Raw genomic sequence first — 18,941 nt, 5'->3', positions numbered from 1 at the left:
TAAAGACATTTTCAGATAAACAAATACTGTCAGAGTTTACAACCAAGGGACTCACTAAAGGAAGTTCTAAAGAATCAAGTTCAAGAACTAAGGAAATTGAACCCAGCAGGAAGGTCTGAGATCAAGAAAGAATAGTGAGCCAAAAAAAAAAAAAAATGTAAACGTGGAAAATTTAAACAAACATTGACCATTTAAAACGTTTAATGTGTGGGGTTAAAACAAACAAACAAGAGAGAATCAAAATACAGGGCAAACAGAGTTAAAGTATTTTAAGTTCCTGGAATTGTGTAGGAGGAGGGCGAAGACAGAAATCATAGATGACAGTTATAACCTCAACGTACATGTTAAATTTTCCAAGGTAATTACAAGAGGCTAGGAATAGCACGTATTATCGCTTCCAAATTAACAGGGAAAAAATAGAATGGGGTGGGGGAGACTTCAATCAATAAAAATGAAAGAAAGGAGGGAAAGAAGGGAGAAAGGGTGGGAGGGCGGGAGGGAGGGAGAGAGAGGGAAAACTGGGATCAGAGAGCAAGATACTTCCCCAAGGTCACACAGCAAGTTAGAGGGAAAGCGAGGACTAGGGTTCTCTTTCCCCAGAACTCTGCAGCCTCCCTCAGTCTGCACGGGGATTATCAGAGCAGGAATCGAAACCCCGCTTTCCCACCTACAGTGGGACCACACTGCTCCCGCTCAGGAAGCTCATGGAAAGGTGTATGAAAAGAGATGCTTTAGTCAACAGACAGACACAAAGAGTACTAATCACCATCTCTGTGACAAAAAGCACTAATGTAAGCATAGTGACTTACAACCCCCCTCACCCCATGTGTAATTTAATTCATTTGATGCTTACAATGACCCTATGCTCATTCTGTACGTGCGGCACCCGAGGCCCAGGAACGTGATGCAACGTCCAAGGTCACCCAGCTGGGAAGTGACAATGCAAGGATTTGAACCCAAACAGCGTGGCTGCCCTGCCTAGGTCCTCACAGTGGATGCTGGGCCAGGCCTACAAACTACAAAACTACAAAAAAAGATGTGGGCGGTGCACTGAAATGATCCTAATTAGATCCTGGATCTAAAACAATAGACAGAACAGCTATAACAGCCATCTGGGGGCAACTGGGGAAATTTGAATATGTACTCGGTATTAGATGATGTTACTGTAACAAGACTAAGTGTCTTGGTGTGATCGTGGTAATATGTTTATGCGGGACGATGGCCTTGGGCTTAGCAGGCAGACGCTACAGTATGTAGAGGGAAGTGTCCCGATGTCAGCCACTGTCAAATATTTCAGGGGAAGAAGTATAAAAGAGCAAGCCAGCCAATATGGTAAACTGGTAGTAATAGGTAAATCTAGGTCAAGGTTAAATAAGTGTTTATTGCCGCATCAATTGTTTCTGTTAACAAACCATCCCCACCCTTAAAACAATAGCTATTTATTTATAATTTCATGCAAGCCCGCGGGTCATTGACTGGGCATATTCATGAGTCTGTCATCAGCTGGTCTAGGGTGACCAGGGCCTGCACAACACAGCTCTCCTCAATTGTCTATCACGCCCACAGGCACGATGGCCTGCGAGGGTGCCATGGCAGTTGGCAGGAGTCCAAGAGAGGAAGAGGAAAAGGACATACTCTGTTAAGCGGCTGCTCTCATCAGTTGTACTGCTGTCCCATTGGTCAAAGCAAGTCACATGGCCAAACCCAGAGTCAGCGCCAGAAGACACTTCCAAGGAAGGTGAGTAGGAGGCATCGTTAATGCAGTCAATTTGCCACAATTGTATCACTATCGCAACTTTTCAATAAAGTTGAAATCTTTCAAAACAAAAAGTGAGAGGAATGTGGTAGGGTTGCCCAGAGAAACAGAGCCAACAGAATAAATATGTGTAGAAAGAATTTTTTCTTTTAAATAAGGAATTGGCTCACGTGATTACAGAGGCTGAGGTGTCCCAAGATCTGCAAATTGGAAGCTGGAGACTTAGGAGGGCTGATGCTATAGTTCCAGCCCAAGGGCTGGCAGTTTTGAGACCCTGGAAGAGCCAATGTTTCAGTTTGAATCTAAAGGGAGGAAACAACCAACGTCCTAAGTCAAAGCAAGTCAGGCAGGAAGAGCTCCCCCTTCCTCGCAGGAGGGTCAGTGCTTTCGGGTCCATTCAGGCCTTCACCTGATTAGAAGAGGCCCACCACACTAGGGAGGGCAATCTGCTTTGCTCAGTGTACTGATTCAAATGTTAATCTCAGAAACGCCCTCACAGACACACCCAGAGTAATGTTTGACCAAATATCTGGGCACCCTTTGGCCCAGTCAAGTTGACACATAATATTAACTATCACAAGGAACAACAGAAAACAAAACAAAACAAAACAAAACAGGCCAATGTAATCGTATCACTCCTCTACTCAAAACTTTTTCCTATGTCCACTGAAAGGAACATTCAAGAATGTTCACTGCAGCTTTACTAGTCAAAGCCCCAAACTTTAAGCAACCATGATATCCATCAACAGCAGCATGGATAGCTAAATTGTGATCAATTCCCAAAATGGAATAATAGGCAGCAATGAAAAACAATGACCTGTCTGTTACATGCAGCAGCATGGATGAATCTTACTGAGTGACTGAAAGAAGCAAAAACTCAAAAGTCTGCATGCTGTATGTCTCCCATTATATGACATTCAAAAAGAGAGAAAATGCACCTATGGTAGTTACCGTGGGGAGCATTTATTGGGAAGGGGGATGAGGAAACTTCCTGGAATGCTACAAATGTCCTATATCCTGATCTCAGTGGTTGTTACACTACAGTTACACTATATAGATATGTACGTGTGAAAAATGTATTAAGTTGTATACTTAACACTTGAGTACTTGATAAGATATATCTCAAAAAGTCTACACACACACCAACTCTTAAAACTTGTTTTCTTTGTGCTTCATTGATAAGATCCAAACTCCGTAACACTCAATTCAGTTTAACTTAACTGAGCACATATTTATTCTTCTCTGCCCAAAGTTCAGGGTACAGCAAACATGGTGGCCTTCTTACCTGTCCCTGTCTAGTGGAGGTGCTTGATAAATGTGCGTGGAATCCATGTGGGGACCTCGAGGGTACCTGGGCATTCGGTGAGCTGTGGGCTGGCATCCCTGGGCCCTGGGCTCCTTCCAGGCTCACTCAGTGACTGCACAATTGCTCCATCTTCCAGGGCTGACCACCTTCCCCCTCCTTTACCCTGGTCCTGGGAGCCAACCCCACCCCTCACTGCTGCATACTTTACAGCCATTGTCAAACATAATGATTCTTACCCTGGAGAGAAATTGGGTCCCTTTTATATTTTATTGCCTCAAAAAGGACATTTTTTACCTCCCACAGTCTGCAGCCAGCAAGAACAGGACAATAAATCTCAGCAAAGGTTTCCACTGAGCTAGATGATCCAGCAAGGAGACCACTGTGTTCCAGGCAGGGAGAATAAACAAGCAGTTGTACCTGCTTCGCTATCCTACACAGTGCCCTATCCCCAACACCACCTGGCAGCCTCAGGGCTAAACACAGAATGGGGGAGGGGCTGTGACTCCAGACCCCAAAGGGAGAGCCAGGTGGTAAGAAGAAAGGTATCTGAACTTGCTTCTCCACAAGATGCTCTCGCATCTTCATGCAGAAAAAGCCTTTTTGCCCCAAGAGTGTAGATGGTGTGTCCAGCACGTTGTGCCAGCTATGTGCTTTAGCGCATTTAGTTTTCAGCAGCCTATGTTGTAGATGTGTGTATTATCCCATTTTACAGATGAGGCACTGAGGCTCATGGAGGTTAGGCTATGCTGCTGGTAATGTGAAGTGTGGCTAGCGTGACTGAGGAACTGGATTTCTTAGTTTATTTTCATTCACACTTAAGTAGCCACATGTGGCTAATGGCTACCATATTGGTCTATGCAGTTCTACACCACGGAAACGAAACAGCCAACAAAACAATACCCCTGTTCTCATGGAGCTGACATTATGACAGACAGACAAGTATTTATAAACTATAAGGCTGGAGAGAGCTGTGGAGAATTATATACCAGGATGAGACAATTGAAAGGGATGCAGGGTGGTCGAGAAACGCCTGTCTGAGGAGATGACATCGGAGCAGAGAGCGGAAGGAAGGGGGGAGCCATGCAGCTAGCTAGAGGAAGAGCATTCCAGGCGCGGGGAACAGAGCAAAGGCCCTGAGGTAGAAACATGCTTGTTGGATTCAGGAAAAGCCCAGAGAGGCCAGTGTGGCTGGAGGGCAGGGGCGTGAGGTGAGCTCGGAGTATGAGGGGCGTGGGGCTATGGGCTGCGGAAAAGGGCTTGGCAGGGCTGTGAGCAGACAAGGGCCATAACTGACTTAGGTTTTAGCAGGACCCTCCTGGCTGCTGGGTAAACCACAGACAAGAGGGGGCAAGGGTGGCATCAGGGAGACCAGTTAGGAGGCCACAGCCATACTCCAGGAGAGACTCAATGGTGGCTCCGACCGGGGCAGGGAGGTGGCAATGGTATGAAGTCATTAGATTCTGGTTATTCTTTGAAGATAGAGCCACAGGATTTCTTGAGAGACAGCATGTGTGTGACAGAGGCCTTAAGAACAACTCCAGCGTTTTAGAGCTTAGCACCTGGGCAGTTGGGGGTGCCATTCACTACGGCAGTGAGATTGGGGTGGGGTGAAGGAGAGTAGTTTGGATCTGTTAACTTTGGAAGCCTGCTGGGAACCGTCAGGATGGGTGTTCCAGGGTCCACACCCCAGGATGTTGGAAGGCCTGGGCCTAACAGGCAAAAATACTCCCTAAAGGAGAAAACTGGACAGCAGGAAGTGGAGGAGGCAGTGTGGCCCTGCTCTAAGGGAAGGTCCAGGTGGCTGCAGAGAAGGAGGCCGGAGCCAGGCCTTGTCACACCCACCTCCGCCGCTGGGCGTCTCCAGAGAAGCTCCTGAGGTTCCCCAGAGGTGGTGTGGCTAAGACAGAGACGAATGTGGGGGGAGAGGGCTCTGAAGAGCTGGTACCTGGAGCTTGGGCACTGACATCGTGGCTTCCAGGAGTAAGGTGCTAAGCACATGCTTTCCTGGGGTAGCCTGGAGTTGGGACTGGACCTGCCAAGGCTGAGAAGAAAGGTCCCAAGAAGCTGCTTGCTTGGTCCTGGGCTGGCCCAGCCTCTTCCAGTTGGACATGTCATTTGAGGCAGCCGCAGCTGGGAGAGGAATGGAAAGTGGCTCAGTGCCCTGAGGAGACGGAGCAGTGCCCCCCACCCCTGTTCCTCACACAGTTCATCATCCACTGCTCATGCAGCTGCCCCTGCTGGGGCTCAGACTGCCCCTCCACCACAGGCCCTTGCAGGGACGGACATGCGAAGGAGACATGCCCGATGGAAACTTCCAGCACTGCAGACCTGAGTTGCCCCTCCACAGGGCAGCTGACCTGTCACTGGGCCTCAAGGGCATTCACTGGTGCATTCACCAGCACATGTTTCTTGAGTGCCCGCTGACTCACTATGGGTATCTAGTGGGATACATCTGTGAACAAAAGTGACAAAATAGATTCCAATGGTGGGGATGCGGAAACAGAGACGGACATAGTGAAACATAATAAGTCAGGAAATTAGATGGTATGTTAGAAGAGGGTGTGGGCCACGTAGAAAATAAAGAAAGAAAGTCAGAACAGAGTTAGGGGGGTAGAACTGGGGTGAAGAACAGTTGTCATTTTAAATAGTGAGGACCGAGGAGGCCTCTTTGAGAAGGTGACATTTGAACAAAGATTTGAAGGAGGGAGGTGACTCCTAGGCCCAGGGATACCCCTTAACTTCACCTTCTCACCTTCTTTCCCCTTCTCTTCCCTGCCTTTCTCTGGGGAGCCCCATTTCCCCCCCCTCTTTCTTTCCCTGCATCCTTATTCCCTCTCTCCCCTTCCATCCTTCTCTCCCCGTTACCTTCCTCTGGTTTTCTTTACACCTTTGTGTGTTCCCTTCAGAGAGGCCAGATGTGAACAATGATGGCGAGATATGGCGGAGGGAGAGCAATGAGAAAGGAGGGGGGAGAGGACCCCTCTCCTAACGCCCCCCAGTGAGACTCTCTGTGCCCCACCCCCAGAGGAAGGGAAGGGGCTGGAGCAGCAGTGGGGTCCTTGTGGGCCCCTGGGGGAACCGGAGGGGCTCTTCAGAGAGGTAAGAAATGTTGGGCCGCCATTACAATCCCCTGTCTCAACAAGAAACATGGTCTGTGGGGAAGCAGAGACATGGCTCCCTCCCTCCCCACCCCTATAGCATGTTAGAAAAATGGAAATTACATCACAGACTCTGGCCAGAGCCTGGTGGATTTTCTCCGCCACTTGGTTAGAAGAGAGCTGGTGTCTAAAGCGGAACAGGGTTTGCGCCTCCTGACTTGGAAAGAAACTGCACAAGGATCTCACTCACTACCAAGTTCTAGCAACTTCCCCCAGTCCACCACCACCCACAATCAGGACACAGTAACCACCAAGTTAGTGCATCGGTGGGTGGAGACGTGTCCTTTGCAGCTGCTCTTGGTGTCCTCGCTTCACTAGTCCAAACATCCACCACACCTGAGCAACGCAGGCAGCACCTCAAAAATCCTAAATTCTACATTTTGTATACAAGGGGTGGGGGGTGACATCCTTCCCATTTCCTGCCTGGAAACAGCACAGAGGTCCAGTCATTGGTTTCATGAGGAGCTCCCACCCCCCCAGAGAGAGGTCACCGGCAGACGCTTGGCCACTCCAGGCTGACCTGCCCCGGCCATGCCCACTCCGAAGGGGAGTGAACAGGCCAGGAGGAAAGCTTGACGGTTTTCTCCCGCCATTTCTGGAGGACTGAGAGGATTCCCGCTCATCAAGAAACCACAAGGCCACGGGCCAGCCCACGTGGCCAGGTCTTGTCCCGTGATCATCCGTAACTCATCTGGGCAGGCCCACTTAAAGGAGCCCCAAAGCCCCCAGTCTCCCTGAAGCGTCACCTCTTCCAAGTGCAAAGGTCTGGTTTGCTGGGGCTGCTGCCCTGGGGTCTCCAGAGGCCCCACTGCCTCTGGCAGGACCCCCCCACCCCCCCCACACACAGCCACACACTCAGCACTTCCCCGGACAGAAAGCAGGTAGCGGAGGGGGAGGGGCTGGAGGCAACTTCAAGGAGTCAGACCCTTAGTGCATGGGTGCACCTGCAGGCAGGTGCCTCAGCCTGAGGAGAAGCCGGGGACAGGCCCAGGAGGATGGGAAGAGAGGGTACTAGGGCTCCCTGAGCCCAGCGTGGCAGCCTGGGCTGCTGTCCCTTCTGATACATCCTACACCTACACATGCTGAGCTGCAGCTGGAGGATTGTGTGGGTGGTTTGCAGGGAAACAGAGGCCCAGGGAGCCATCAGTGTCCTGGCCGGTGGTGGGCTGTGTCCTTGGGAAGCTGGAACAAAGAGAATCATTGCTGTGGCAACAGCATTCTTCCTGTTGGAGAGAAGAGGCCTGGAAGAGGGACCATTGTCACTCTGCCCCCTCCTGAGCAAACGGCGGCTCAGGGGCTGGAGGGCGGAGGAGGGGGTGGCTGACAGGTCTTCTGCAGCAGAGGAGAATGTGCCCTGTCAAGGTAACGGGGACACACACAAGAGAGACAGGACACTGCCCTCCCCTGGAGCGTGACAGCTGTAAAATGGGGATAACAGTGCACACCTCCCAGGGTTGTTGTAAGGATTAAACTAGTTTATTTACGTGAAGTTCTTAGCACAGTACCTGGCACAGTAAGTGCCCGATTAACATTAGCTGCTATCATGATTCCTATTATAAAGTTCTGTGTGTATTGCAATGACTGCATTGCATGGTAGATACACTGCATATAGTGTGTGTGAGTGTGTGAGTGTGTGTGTGTGCGTGCGCGCGTGCATGCATTATATTTGGGTCGCATGTGGCATCTGTGTATATGTATGTTGCAGAGTGCGTGTGGCACGGGTTTGGCGGGTGTGCAGTATGGGTACAGGCGTTGTGTGTTGCCTATGGTGTGGTTTGTGTATTGTGTGAGTTGGGTGGTTTGTGAGTTGCACAGAGAGCATGCACGCTCTGTTCTTTTATTAGTTCAGAGCCCAGAGGGAAAACATCACCAACTCCGCTGGCGGGATACTGAACAGGGAGGGAGCTGGTTGTGCTGGCCGTAATGAGCTGAGCAGCCCTTCCTGCTGGCCTCCGAAAAAGCCAGGGCCAGAGCAGTTACAGAAGGAGAGACCACCAGGCCGCTGCTGCTTACTCCAGTGGGACGGCAAGGAGAGGGGCGCTCTCTGACCGTTGGGCAGTTTGGGAGTGAAGTAGCCTGGGAGCCAAGGGTGGGCTAGAAGTCAGAAACCTGCTGGAGAACGGCTGCGCGGTCCTGCCACTTCCCCTCCTCAGGCCACCAGGATCACACCATAGAAATGGTTTCTTCCTCCCCACCTCCTTGGACAAACCCCAAACATGTGAACCTGCAGAGGATACATGCCATTAGCCTCTCAGAGAGATCAGGCCGGTAGGTCCGGCCCACCTCGCCCTCCCCACTTCCTGTGCCCTCCCACACTTTCTACACTGGCAGCCTGACCCAACTGCCTGCAGCACAAAGAACACTCCAGACCTTGGCCGCAGGGCCTGGCATGTGTTTCTCCCTCCGCCAGGTAGCCCTCCCCTCTTCACACCCCAGCACCGGCTCCCACTCACCCTTCAGGTCTCAGCTGAGAAATTGCCTCCCTCATCCCCAGCGGAGGTAGCTGCCCCACCCTCGGACTCCTGCCTTCTCCCCTCTCCTAGCACATACAATGTATGTTGTAATTGCCTGTGGGCATCTTGAGAAAAGGAACCATCTCCTATTTATTTCTTTATCTCCAGTGCTTGGCAGAGTGCCTGGAACATGGAGGCCTAAATAAATGTTGGCACAGTGAATGGATGGGTTTTTGGGTGGAACGGATGGATGGGTGGATGAGTGAAGTCCTGAATTTCTGCAGTGTGGAAAATACACTTTTGACTTATGCTAATGGCATACCTTCCAGTGCTTGTAAAACTCCTGAGATGACATTACCAAAATGTGACACTGAATTCCTCTTCCCCACATGCATCAGAGAAAGCTGGAGTCAAAAAGTCAGAAGGGAGGATTGGCACTTTGCAGCTGGGAATTTGCAAGTTAGAACTCAATGCCTCAAGCTACCAGAGTAGAAAAGGGAGCTGAGCAATGCAGCCTAAACCAGCCAGGCCCCTGGGACAGGGCCTAATGGGCTGAAGGTTCTGGGAGGAAGCTGTCATCCCTGCCCCCCACCATCCACACACCTTGGGCCTAAGGCCAGGACATGTCACCCTTCAAAGTCAGCCGAAATAACATCTCACAACTGAGAACAGGCAGGTGCACCATCTTCAAAGATGGTGGGTGAGTGCTGCAGGAAAGAAAGGACGCCAGGTGTCTCCTGCATCCAGATGGAAGGCAGAGCATCTCTCAGACCGAGTGGCACATCTGAAGGTTTCTCCATGGGGTTGGAGAGTCAGGTCTAACCAACCATACTGTGAACCTGCCTGTTTGGGAAAGAATATTCCTTCTGCGCTGTCCTGGAGAGAAGGAGGAACACTGAGTCTGACAGGCTGAGCATTCTGGTTGTTTAGGAGAGAGGAGGGCCCTGCTGTGGGCAGGGAGTGGTCCCCAGGCTCAGCCCTGCCCAGAATCAGACACCTCCCAGTGTGACTCTGCCAGTTCTACACTCAGCCACAGCCTCTGGGGAAATACCAGTCCAGGTATCCTAGATGGTGCGTCAGGATCATTGGAAGAGCTTTTCCTCACTGCAAATTGATCACCTGGTATATCAAGTAGGAATAACATTCAGCTGCCAGTATCAGATCACTAGTGGTTCAAACGCACAGGGGCTTATACTCTCCTGAACAAAAGTCCAGATGTAGACAGTACAGGGCTGGTAGGGTCTTTCCATAAAGTCATCAGGAATCCAGGACCTTTCTCTGTTTCTTCAAGGTCACATTTTAGTCCAAGATGGTTGCTTGTGCTCCATCCATCATAACTACATTTTGGCAGCAAGAAGGAGGAAGGGAGAAAAGAGATGAAAGGGCCAGCCCTTCTCTTTTAAAAAGACTTCCTAGAAGTCCAATATATCGCTTCTGTTTACTTTTCAGTGGCCAAACTTAGTCACGCGGACACATCCAACTCTGGGGACTTTGCTTGATGTAAGTTCCTTTGAGAGCCTTGGATGAACTGAGAACATGGAGCATCTGAACTTAGAAGTCTGACAGCAGATCTTGGGCCCCAAGGAGTCCTGGCCTCCACCATCAGTGGACATCCACCTTTGCCAAAATCACCCGGCTAATAAGTGAAATAGTCAAGATTTGAAATATACCACACTGTTTCCTTGAGTTCCGGTTCTAGCTTCACCCCCTTACTAGCCATGTATTCCTAATCAAGTCCTCTGAGCCTCAATTCCTATACTTTGAAATAGGAATAATGATAACATGACCTCAAATGTCTGACTTGTAGAGCAAGGCAGATCACGCATATAAATAGCAGATCAAGATGATGTATGTAGCAGATCAAGAAAGCAAAGATCTGAGTCTATGTAATGCTGAGTTGAATTCACAAGAAAGGTGCGGCCACCTGGACCCTGCGACCACCTAGATGTTGTCACAGACCTTATTGATGGGAGAGTCCATTCTGCAGCGAGCGGGAAAAGAATACCAGGGACCCCTGGAAAAGTCCATTCCATAGCACAATGAGGGGAGAAGTTGCGCAAAGCTGTCATCTCCAAGATATCCATGGAGGGGCTGGTGCTTCTCTTCTCCAAGATATTAATAGAGGGTCTCATGGAGCCCCCTCCCATCCTGTGTCTCTGGCCCAAAGCCCCTGGCCCTATGTCTGTCAGCTGGTCCAGAGAGGAGCAGACTGTAGAAGGAAGTTGCCTATTGCCATGGAAACCAAGGCCAGATCCCAGCACCCTGCAGCTCCCAGGCACATAGCGAATGTGCCCCTTCTGGCTTCCAAGTCATCAGACACTCCTCTCATCTAGCATGAAAGCACGCATACACAACACACACACACACACACACACACACACACACACACAGTCCCAGCAACCTGCTGGCTGACCCAGTGGACTAGCAGCCATTCAACTGGACGGTCCCCGCGGACCAAGTTCCTCCTCCAGCTGGCGGAGGACCAACTCTCTGGCCAGAGAAGCCAGTCCCTGTGGACAAGGACAGCAAAAGGCAGGTCTGATGAAAAGGGGCTGAGACAGGCTCCCAAGGACAATCCTTGGCTGTCATAGTCATGAAGCCACCCTCCTGGGCCAGTGCATGAAGGGAGCTCACCTGGCCATGTCTATAAGCCACATGCCAGCAGAAGCTCTGGCCCTTCCAGAGGTCACTGACTTTTGCAACTTCAGTGTCATAACCGATCCAGGCAAGATCACCAGTGGACGCAGTAGTATGTTCACACAGTCTAGCGATATCTCCCCAGATTACTTATCATCACAAAAGGGGAAGATACCTTTCCACCACTTTAACTAAATGGACAAACACAAAGTCACCCAAAATGGGCCAAACTAACATGACATGCCTTTTGAGGAGACAAGAAGTACAAGCCATCTCCCATGTAGGATTCTTACCCCAAAAATGTTTGAACTGAATCAAATGAGGAGGAAAACAAACCAGACGTATTCGTCTACAAGACATCTGGTATGGACTCTTCAAAACTGTCAATTACAAAAAAGATCAAAAGACTAGATGAAAGGAGACGGAAGGGACATGAAAATTAAATGCAACGCACAATCTTAGGGGATCCTGAATAAGGGAAAATCAGCTACACCAGACATTTTTAGAACAATTAGGGAATCTGAATACAAACAGGACATTAGGTAACATTATTGGACCAGTGCTAGAGGGTGATAGCTATATCATCACGGTTCTGTAGAAGGTCCTTGTCCGTAGAAGACATGTGCTGATATATTTAGGGACGAAGAATTGCCATGGCTGTAATTTCCTGTCAAATGATCAGAGGAAAGTAGAGAAAGTAAAACAGCCAGCGTTCAGAATTGGTGAATCCACGTGAAAGATAGACAGGTGTTTGATGGACTGCTCTTTCAAGTTTTCTGTAGATTTGAAATATTCAAAATCTAAAAATAAACACAAGGAAAAGACTCTTTGAAAAGGAGTCAAATGATTCCATAGCCTTCCCAATTTTTCTGGGCATTTCTGTGGCGGGGGATGAGGGCCTCTTCCATTTTGTTCTAGTCACCAAGCTCCATCTTCAGCCACATTAGTTCAGTTGGGGGACCATCTTGCCAACCCACATGGTATTCTTGTTTTGTACTAGGTCCCTCTCTTGGATTTTGATAGGGGAAAATGAAACACTCTGTGACACTTTATGGTGAGCAAAAACTTTACTGAACATCTGGCGGGTAGAGGCGATGGCCATGGCAGGACATTTAAGATTTGGCCTCCTCTTCTTAAAACCTACCGGGGACCCATCACTCACTCACTTGCAGCCCAACATCACACGGCTTGACTGTTTTGATTCCTTCCCTTTCTCCTTTCCTCTCCCCTCTTCTCTTTTCCTGTCCCTTTCTTCTGTCCTATGGTTTCATTATCTCTTTGAAGTCTCCTCCAGGCCTGTGTTCCCAGGACCAGCCCAAACAGGGTAAACGAAGAAGGCTCCTCCATGACTTTGGCACCTGAGTACCTCTTGGTGAAGTCAAGGTTAGTCTTTCAAACTCTAAACTCTTTAAGGAAACTCAAGGTCCCCACTCCGATACTAGTCATGATAACAGCTACCGCTCTTTGAGCACTGACCAGGTATGAAACACTGAGCCAGGCACTGTTGTTTTAAGTGCAGTAACATTGGTTTATAACATTATACAGCTTCAGGTGTGCAACATTATAAATCAACATCTATATGTGCTACAGCACGCTCCCCTCTAAAGTCTAGTTTCCATTCATCATCCCACAATCACCCGTTTCATCCTCCCTCCACGCCCTTCCCCTCTGGTAACCACCGATCTGTAGTCTACCTCTATACCTTTGTTTTTGTTTAGTTTTGTTTCTTCGTTTGTCTTGTTTCTCTTTTTATATTCTACATGAGAGGGAAATCGTGTGGTATTTGTCTTTTTCTGTCTGACTTGTTTCACTTAGCATAATACCCTTCAGGTCCATCCAGGTTGTCATAAGTGGCAGGATTTCACCTTTTTTATGGGTGAGTTGTATTCCCTTTTGTATCTGTACCATTATCCATTCATCTGCTGATGGACACTTAAGTTGTTTCCATTTCTTAACTATTGTAAATAATGCTACACTGAACACAGGGGTGCATATGTACCTTTTCAAATCAGTGTTTTCATAGTCTTCTGAAAAATACCCAGAAGTGGAATAGCTGGATCGTATGGCAGTTCTAGTCTCCATGCTGTTTTCCACAGTCTGAGCCAGGCACTTGGCATATGTCATCGTTCACATTCCTAACAGCGCCCCCCGATGGCGGCACTAAGGAATGGGAGACTCAGGATGGTTGATGGACCAGCTACCGAGTGGAGAAGTTGCCTGGTCTGGCCCTTGCGAGATGCTTTCTAACTCAGCCAAAGAGTCTGCATCAGCAGCGGCTGCACGACTTGCCAAAGGTCACACAAATGCTCAGATAAACAGAGTGGGGACTGAGACTCAGGATGCTTCCTTCCAGGCCGAGGTTCTTGCTACTGGCCGAACTAGGCACCACCCCTCCTGCAGAATGAGGAAGGCCCGCCCTTATGTATGACAGCTGGAGAGAAGCCCACGTGGAAGAGAGGCTGAGGCAGGCCCAACTTGGGGGAGCCAGGAGTCAGGGACAGACCGGTGACCACCCATTTGCTCCAATAATCTCAGGCTGGGCAAAGGAGACTGCAGGCTGGCCTGGGCTGGATGAGCCTTATGCTACAAGAAGTGTTTTTAGGTACCAGGACTTGGGGAGAACAAGTAGATATAGTTGGGAAAGAAATTAAAGGGATGGGAATGGTAGGGTGTGAGCAGATATTGGAGAAAGAAAGCCCATGATGATGGGTCAGCTCAGTGCCCCATCTAGAAAGTGGATACCAGACATCAGGAGGGGACTGGGTGCCTCCCTCTAAGTGGGAATGGCCACACTCCCACACATCCCCCGTCACCTCCCTACTCTCCAGCCTTCCCCAGAGATTCAGCCATCTCAGCTCCCTGCTGGCTCCAAGCCAGCCAGGAGAGCCAGGGGAAATAAACTTGAAAAGAGACTGGAAATTTAATCAAAAGTGGCAACAATGAACTATGCTCTGGAAACCAGGAGGCAATTGAGTTGCAGGTGATTGTGGAGACGGCAGCAGAGGGCTGAGGTCTGGGAGGGAGACTGAGGGAGAGCAGGAAAGGCCGAGGCAAAGGAGGGGGAGAGGAGAGAGGCTGGGGAGAGGCCCACAGCCCCACAGCCACCAGTGGGAGCAGACCGCGCACAAAAGGACCCAGAAGACCCCCAGGCCGCCCTCCTGGGAACCTGCGAAGGTATTAAATCTAGATCTGAAGCCTGGCCTTTCTTCTGAAATGTAAATGACAATCATTTCAGTCAGGGGACATTTGAAGAATGCTTGAGGAGAATCCGGGAACCAACAATACAGAGAGAAAGACAGATGGGGAAGAACCACCAGTTTTTAATGGTCTTTTATGGGTCCTCTACTTTCGTACAGTAATCTCCAGAGGAAGGTGTTGTTATGCCTATTTTGCAGGTAAGAACACTGAGCTCAAAGAGGCCGTCTGCCAAAGGCACACAGTGAAAGAGCTATTGACTCCAACCCCACAGGCTGGGCCGACATGGGCGTCCATTTTGAACTTATTATCAGAATGGGATCCCTTCAAGCTCTTGGCACCAAGACAAGATGCGTGAAGTGGGAGACAGGGGACTTCCTGAGGCCACATCCTGAGTCCAACAGCCAGTCTGAGCAAGTGTGAGCACGGGATGGGGCCAGGTAGACTCAGAGACAGGACAGCAGGACTAGGGAGGCAGGGGACCAGGACCTCACCCGGAAGTCTACTTCATAGCCCCTTCACTGGACCCACAAACTGGATTTTGGGCAGGACCAGCACATGCACCAGTAAGGGAGGTGCAGAAGGGTCACGCCCTCCTGTGTGGGGCCCCAAAACAGCAAGGCTCCCTCATTCCCACTGTACCTTCTTTTGTTCAAGTCTGATGTTTAGTCTGTGATTGTGATTACTCACTTAACCTTTCTGAGCCTCAGTTTCCCCTTGCATAAGCTAGAGATTATGGTAGTTCTGCCCCCGTAGGTTTCCCCGTGAGCCTCATAGGGTTCCCCTTGAGGAGAATGCTGCCTGCTCACCACACCGTCTATAAACCCTTTCCTACTATTGTATTACATATGCAAAGATCTATTAAATGCGCTAGAAGCATCTTCTGTAAATGAGCCTGCGGTGATTCCTTTTATAACCAGAACAAGCTTTCCTACTGTACCTGCTTTGTGAGCCTGGATGCTCATATTTGAGGTGTCTACGTGCGACTAAGTAGTCATCCCCCAATCTCCCACCTGCCCACTTGTGCTGCAGTTTTCATCTTCAGCGCTTGCACCTCCTCCCTGTCCACGGAGGGAATGCAGGAGGCAGACCAGCCAGGGATGCCTGGACCTCCCCGGGCCTGGTGTGGACGTGACTTAGCCCAGCCTCCTCCCTTATCTTCCCTTGTGTTAACCCACTGGGCCAGGAACAAACAAACAGAAACCGGGCCTCACCCTCCACGTGACTCAGGTCAGCTTCCTCCGGACACAAACTCCGAGGCAGAGATTTACATGCAGGAGAACCCTCACTAACAGCAACTTTGAGGGGGCGAGGGAAGCATCATTAGGCAGGAGAGGGAGAATGAGATGCAGCCGCACGCCACACAGGCCTCCGCTGATTCCACAGGGAGACCTAGAGCTGGGGTGGCCTTTTGACGCTGTGCCAAATCAAAGCAAGGGGGTCAAAAGTTTGCATCCCTGCACTGACCAGTCATTGAATCCCGGCTGCCCTGGAGAAGGGGCATAGTCTGGGGTGAGACGACTTCCTTTGGCAGAGGGGAATTCTGAGGAAGCCCTCTTTGGCCACTCAGCAGCCAGCATTGCCAGCCCTGGTCCTCACTGGGACACCTGTGTGGGTCACCACAGCATCCACTACAGCCCACCCCTTGTTCTGCTGGGACCCAATTGCTCCATATAGTAACTCTGCCCATCTGGGTTCAGTTCTTCTAGGATTTTTTTAAAAATCTTAAAAGAAGATAGCCAGCTGGTGGAATTACAGTTTGTCTGCCACTACAGCTGGACCTGAGGCTGCAATTGTCACACAAAGTCTCCCTCCTCTACTCCCCATTTTAGATCCCTTTCAACCTCAGCTATCACCTCTGCTGGCCTAGATAGTTGACCTTGTGGGATGACCCAGACTCATCTCTAATGGGTCTGGCCCCTGGTCACCAAGCCCTTCGCCGTTCATGACTGCTGTACCTGTCCATCTACTGTCCAAAACGGACAAGAGAGTACCCAGAGACAAACAGATGGATCACTTGGGTACCAGAATTGATCTCCTCCCTGCCCACATTGTATAAACAGCAATGCTACCTTCTCCTGACAGCCGATCAGGGTCAAATATGCCTGCCAATTTGGTGGCTCCTTTCCTTGCCTGCTGGTCTTTTTGAATAGGCATCTGAAATGACCAGGTGGCAGAGGTAGGCTAAAGTTGAATGGAACCCTTACTCTGTACTGTGTTCCCCACCTGGGAACCAGAACACACCTTTAGACACACAGAACCTACCACTCCAGGGACAGCAAACATACATTTCCTAAGTGAGTGATGGTAAGCGACGCCAACCACTCTTGCACCCCTTAGATTCCAGACTCATGTATTCTACCTATTGGGGACACAGCCCCATATAATGGTCATTAATCTGGGGTGTGTGCTGTGTTCTGGAGGATGACTCTCTGTCCTCACAGGGTGTCATCTCTAAGCTGTCTCTATCAGGCCGATGAGGGATTCCAGCTCTGCCAAGACCCAGAAGCACACTAAAGCTATTTTTCGAGCAGCGTATAATTTTCTAGTGCAGATGGCATGGCCTTGTTCCAGAACTCTAGGGATCTGTGTTGTTATTCTCCTGCTGGAGCTTGCCATAAACTCCTCATAGGATCTTTTTCCACTACAGGGATTTCCGTTATCAGAGTCTGCTGGGTCACATGACCCAAGTGGCAGGAGTGCTTGTACTGGATGGAGCCTGGAGCTGCAGACCCTTTCCTGCCTTGCGCCCCTTCCAAAGCTGGCAGCCCTCCATGTCACTTGGTGAAATGGGGTGGGGCCGTATTTGTCAAGTATGGAATATGCTGCATAAAGAACCTAAAAAGGCCTATCAGATATGTTTCCTTTTGATGTGTGGGAGGTGTAAGTTGCAACAATTTGTCCCCTCCTTTGAAGGGGATGTCCCGGCATGCCCCAAACCACTGTACCCCTAAAAAACTTCACTGATAGACAGTCCTCACCTTCAGAAGCACATCTGTCTTATCAAGGCCTCCAAAATACTTGCCACTTCTTTCTCATCGGCACTTATTAACATGATGTCATTGATACAATGGACAGTGTGTTGTTCTGTGGAATGACGGGATGGTCCAGATCCTCTTAGCCCAGGCTTTCTCAACTGCAGCACCATTCACATTTTGGACCAGATAATTCTGTGTTGTGAGGGCCGTCCTATGGATGTGTAGCAGCATCCATAACCTCTACCCACAAATGCCAGTAACATCCTCACCTCTCCCTGCCCCCCGTTGTGACAGCCAGAAATATCTTCAGACATTGCCAAATGTCTCAGTGAAGATCCAGTGTTTTACACTGTTCTGACAGAGGGTGGCAAAGAGGGAGGCAGCAGGCAGAACTGTCCCTGTATACTGTTATCCATCTCACATGAATACAAACGGCTTCTGATCACCCTTCCCGATAGCAATGGAAAAAGAATGCATTTGCCGAATCAACAGCTGCATGCCACGTACCTGAGGCTGTTGTACCACCGCCGGGCCTCCATTATTTCAGGATCCCATCCTCCCTCTTGCTATCAGGGGGCCCAGTCCTGTCACAGCATCTCCTACTGTCAGCCTTGGCTTATGGAAAACAGCCACCATGGAGCTTTTCAACCATGCTGTGTCCCCTCCACCAGTGCATTCCTGATCATTTTGGCAAATGGACTGTCCTCTGGGTCTTCTCACAGAGCACAGGGAGCAGGTGCATTTTCTGGCTTTCCGTAGTATATCCATTCCAGCATGTCCAGTTCTCTGACCTTCCACAGTTATCTTCCTTCAACATCTGCCATAGCAGTTCTGGCATTTCTAGTTCACTGAGCGTGAGCTATTGCTTTCTCCAAGCTTCCAAGAGCCATCCTAACATCGGGTTAGCACCATCTCTTGGGGTCCTTGCCAGGCAGTTAAATCCTGTATCCTGGGAGAGTGTTCCCATACTGATGAAGTCTCTTTATCCAATGTCATGTTCCGTCGCCTTTGATCCCAGCACACTTGTGGTCGAATACCATAGATATTCTTCTGATTTCTGCCAGTCCATGTTGGCTAGATCCTGCAGCCTATTTGGCATCTAGCTCCTTTCTTCCTTTAGCATAACTGGATTACATTGTAACTTGACTGTAATTACTGAGGTTTGGTGACCAGAACAGGTGGTAGAGGAACACGTTGCCTTGAAAGCCAGAGGAGCAAGGAGGCGTACCTGCCTTTGACAAGGAGAGATGGGCTGCTTCTCTAGGCCTAGAGAGTTTAGAAGAATTTAGGGATTCGAGATTTTCAAATGCATCCATCCCGATGTCTATATGTCATATATCAGCGCCCCACTCTTTCCAATCGGGGCTCTGACCTTGGAGTAACAGACTTGCCAGAATGGAGAATTCAACCTTCTCTGTAACTCCACTTATAATTAAGTTCTGGGCTCAATCCTCAGCT

This window comes from Rhinolophus ferrumequinum, chromosome 9, assembly GCF_004115265.2.
Source record: "Rhinolophus ferrumequinum isolate MPI-CBG mRhiFer1 chromosome 9, mRhiFer1_v1.p, whole genome shotgun sequence".
In the NCBI taxonomy this organism is placed as follows: Eukaryota; Metazoa; Chordata; class Mammalia; order Chiroptera; family Rhinolophidae; genus Rhinolophus; species Rhinolophus ferrumequinum.
Note: the sequence above shows the minus strand (reverse complement) of the source record.